Here is a 5084-nt window from a genome sequence, read left to right on the forward strand (position 1 = left end):
CTGGATAACTTCGATTTAGTTCGATGACTGTTCTTCGTTCGATTGATGTTCGATGAGTTCCGTAAGGCAAATCGTAAAAGAGCTTGTAAAGCTTGTCCCATCCCGCCCGATGGGATATATGTTAATAGCCTATGAATAAAAAATTGGACGGCAAGGTATAAAGGGCGAAGGTATAAATCGAACTAATCGAACTCCGATCGAACTGATCGAACCTCAATCGAATTCGTCGAACTTAAATCGAATTTTATCGGACTATCATCGAACTTTACGAAAATTTCCCGGTTCAATAGATGTTCGATTGGGTTCGGTAATCGAACACCTATCGTTCGATTTAGTTCGATGAAATTGATTGACACCGCCTGGGTAGTACGCAGAAAAAAAATTTTGACAGCATTATTTTGAAAAACAGGAATCTTTCGAAATGCCCGCCTGCATGTATTTCTAACACCTGGGATGCGAAAAGAACAATTGTTTGATGACCGAAAGCAATTTCTGTGACACTGTCTGGATATCTTGAGTCAAAAAGCTAGAAAAATGTTGAACATTGCAGGATTGTGTAGACCTAAGTAAGCGGCCAGGAGATATGTCGAGTACAGGAAAGCTTAAAAAAATAGATTAGACTTTTCCCAAAAGTGTATAAATAAAAAGTCAAAAAATTTACCTTTGAATGATCTGTTTTCAATGCTCTTTAACCTTTAGAAGCCGCTGGTTTTAAGTAGTTTAGTACCCTGCGCCGCTCCCTGTTTTGCAAAATTATACGTTCTACGCAATTGTGCATAACTTTTGATCTAGAAAAGATTAGATCAAAAGTGAGCCCATTTTGGAAAGGTAATACACCCTTCTTTCCAATAAAAAAAGAATGAAACCCTTAGAGTTAACCAAACAAATATCAGAAAATTGTGAAAATGACTAAAAAAATTACAATTTTTTTCTTTTTCATATTTTTTTGAAATTTTTGAAAAAAAAAAAAAAAAAAGGTGGAAAGTCATTACTGAACAATTCCAATTATATTTTCTTATTTTATAGGTTACTATGGATCAACTTGGTAAAAAATATGACCCAATTCTTCATATTTGTCTCAATATTTCCAAATCTGCAAAGCATTCTTTTTACGAAAAATTGAAAAAAAAAGGCCAAAATCTATTGAAGAATTATTTTTAGTAATTTTCATACCCAGTCCTAAAACATGGGTAAATTGATCCAAACTTTCAATACAAACTGTTTTCATAGCAAGAATATGAGCATGAATAGATTATAAAGAATGCAACTGACTTACTAGCTCCATGGAAAATCACCCTAGCCAACCACCGGAAAGAATTGGCGGACAACCAATACCGTAACTTTCTGATAACTTCATTTGCAACAGCTATTGTCATTTATATATTTTATTTTTGCTTTTGATTTTGCTGCTAAAAGAATAAACAGTATAACAGTATAGAAATGAAAATGAATGATTTCCTCAAAAAATTCACTCAAAAACTACAAACTACAGTAGCACTACGTAGTGCTAGTACTTGGCGAGCCGGATGATTTTGATGTTTGAAAAAGCTTCAAAAATAGGGTCAGTCTAAGACTAAGTTTACAGATCTTTGTTATTGAAAAGAACCAAAGGCTGAAAAAAGGATACATAGAGACAACAGTAAAGCAGCAAATGTTTTCTTTCTAAACGATCAAAAATAAAATGGATAAACTAGAAATAAAATGACCTATTCCTCTTGAAGTTCATTTGCTTCTTCATCTGGAATGTTATAGTGCAAAGTAGTATGATATCTTTCAAAACAATCAATGAGACACAAACTAACAGAGCAGTCAGGGCACCAGTATCTGGAATCCTTTCTTTTCTTTTGGGATCAACAGACAACACACGGACCTTGTGCACTTTTCTTTCCCAGTGTGCTGGGTCTTGGTCTCACAAAATGACGCTCGATCAGCCGTAGAGGGTTATCAACTTTGGTTTTTGGCCCAGTTTGCGGTGAAGAGATACCAAAAGAGTGTTGGGTAATGAGACTTGAAATCAATTTTCTGCGATATGTCAGGTGATCAACTTTATTTCCAGGGTTTAGATGTTTCCATACGACGAATGAATTATACACAGTAATATCTAGAAAAAGTTCTGCAAGCTTACGAAACCATTTGATGCCTCTTTTTTGGGAGCTGTATGGGATGAGGACACGACTCAAAGTATCTACACCACCCATGGTCTTGTTATAGTCAACAATCACATCTGGTTTCAAGACAGCAGCACCAGTTTGACGATTGACCTTGCCAGAATCCTTGAGTGAACCGGTGTGTATCGTTGATAGCATGGAGACAATTTTTTCTTTTTTGGTTTTTGTTACGTCGTTCCATCTGAGTACCATAACATCCTTATTGAAAGCTTTTTTTGGTTCATCACCTTTGATTGGTTTCCACGTCCAAAAGTCACCTGGTAAACCCTTTTTATTTTTGAGTGTTCCGATACAATCAGTTTTTTGATGAAATAATTCCTGAGCAAGTTCGGGTGCGCTGTAGTAATTATCTAGGGTTATCCAATAACCAAGATTTAAAAATTGATCTCCTAAAGACAAAACTATCTTTGAAGCTGTAGTATATTCATCCCATTTTTTCAGTAGAGTTACATTGTTAGGAGCTGGGTAGTCAGTGCTTTGTCCTGTGTAAATAATAAATGAGCTCAAATAAGCAGTGGAGCTTTCACAAAGCATATACAGTTTTACCCCATACCGTTCGCGTTTTGTTGGAATGTAGATACGAAAGCTGAGACGACCCTTCCATAATGACAGATACTCGTCAACGGCAATGTTTTCATAATGGATATAATTGTCCCTAAATTTTCTAGAAATGTCACTAATAAAAGTTCTCAGCTTTTTCAAAGAGTCATCTGGATCAAATTCAGTTGGACTAGAAAAATGAATCATGGTACGCAGAGCTTTGAATCTGGTACGAGGCATAAGTTGGCTGAAAATTGGGGTTGAGCATAGATGATCATTTGTCCAGTAAAGGTTAATTTCAGGTTTACTGACTATGCCCATCAAAAGCAACACAACATGATATATCCACATCTCGTCGCGATTAGTGGGCTTCCAATCTTTGAAAATACTTTTCTTTGTCACTGCAAGACGAACGCGTAACGATTGACTCTGGAGAAATATATCAGCATATTCATTGGTGTACTGAACAATCTTATCCATCAATTCATCAGAAAAGAAAGTTTTAAAGACCTTCAAAATATCAGTCGGGTCATCGGGAATGTTTTTTACCCCAGGCTGTCCTAAAAATTCAAAACGTCGCTTTTCCGTTCGCGCTTTACCAGACCAAGGATCGTCTTTCTTCTTTTCTCCATTGTTTTCTGCACTTGTGTCCTTATTACCCTCTTGCATGCCTCTGCCCATACGCATGCGTCCACGTCCGCTTTGTTTTCCTTGTCCTCGTACACTTCCACGACCTTGCCCACGTCCACGACCTTGCCCACGTCCACGACCTTGTCCACGTCCTTTTCCTCGGCCACGTCCTCTTGATGACGTTGCGCTCTTCATCTCTGGTTCTGTTTCTTCATCACTTGTATCTGCCATCATTGCTAGGGTTACAGCACTACCAGGACTTTTTCGGGTTCTTTTCGATATGGGTGAGTTTGCATCTGTATCGTCAATCTCTTGCTTTGGAGCTCTACATTCTTGCGTTGAAATGAGTCTATCAAATTTTGAACCAAAATCTTCCTCTGTCTCAAAGTCAATAGTGTCTCGACCCTCCCCAAGAATAGTAGTATCCTTATCAGATTGATCATCAGCATCAACAGACACAAAAATTTGAATTTCGGTCATCTCTTCATCAATGTTGTGCACATCATCAATGTTACCTCGCTGTTCGTCAGCGTCAATGACATCCGCCTCTGCGGCTGCTGCTTTGGAACAGCAAGGCTCGTCGTTGTTGTCATTATCGTCTTTATTGCCAGCTATTCGAGCATCAACCATGCTTGCAAAACTTGGTGATCCATCATCCAACACATTTTCAGAATCTAAAATAACATTATTTTCTGTTCAACTTGATCTTCCAAAGAAAGAAACTTTCTCGCTCAAGAAAGCGCGGAAACAGCATAAAAAAACAAAAAAAGTCTGTAGGATTTAGAAAAATATACCTGAATCTGAGTCCTCATCACTTTCAGAAAACTCTTCATCAAAATCTGACTCAAAATCAGATGGTATGTCATCAAGCAAATCCAAAATTTGATCATCAGTTATCTCTTTACCTTCATACCGACCCGCCATCTTGATTTTTTTCTCCGAATCGAAAGTGGTTTTGAGCTATGTTTTGTTTATGCCGTTACCCAAGATGCATTGCGAATTGAAGTAGGCAAAGTATATATTTTCTGAAAGCTGAGCGCTTCTAGATAACATAAAAACCAATACTTTTATATGTGCGCGCCGCTAGTAGCCGCGAGCGGCGTTTAAAGCCGCCTACCTCAAAAAACGTATATATACGTGTTCTGGCTATAGGCAAACCGTATATATACGTGTTCTGGCTTCTAAAGGTTTAAATTGTATCACTATTTAACAAATTGTATCAGTATTTAACAACTTCTTCAATGTATTGATAAGAGGAATCGCTTTTTGACGAATCTTCTGAAACTACATGTGACTTGACTATATATTGGTAAGTTAACGTTTGCAGCTTCGACTTGTCGACTTGTCTAAGGGCTGATTCTCTGAGTTTTTCTCTCTTTCTGGCTAAAATTTCGATTCGGGTGTATCTATGACAACGAGAACCAAATCAATGGGTCTTGGCTTTTTCATATAGGTTTTCAAAATTAAGAGGTTATTATACAATATAAATCAATGAGATATAAATAAGAGTTTTCAGTTTTGGGCGCAATTTAATCTTGAACAATACTGTTTTTAAAAGCCATTTATCAAAGGAAGTTTATTATCTAACTACTAAAGGTTCATTATATCTATTGAACATTTGGTACTCTTTTAATTTAATTAAATAGGTCTTTTATATCCTATAGGTTCCATTTAACTCTATAGTTCTATTATCTATTTAAAACATTGTTTGCTCGTTACGTCAAAAAGAGATCTGGAAAGTTGGTC

The sequence above is a fragment of the Clytia hemisphaerica genome, unplaced genomic scaffold (genome assembly GCF_902728285.1).
Source record: "Clytia hemisphaerica strain Z4C2 unplaced genomic scaffold, Clytia hemisphaerica genome assembly, whole genome shotgun sequence".
In the NCBI taxonomy this organism is placed as follows: Eukaryota; Metazoa; Cnidaria; class Hydrozoa; order Leptothecata; family Clytiidae; genus Clytia; species Clytia hemisphaerica.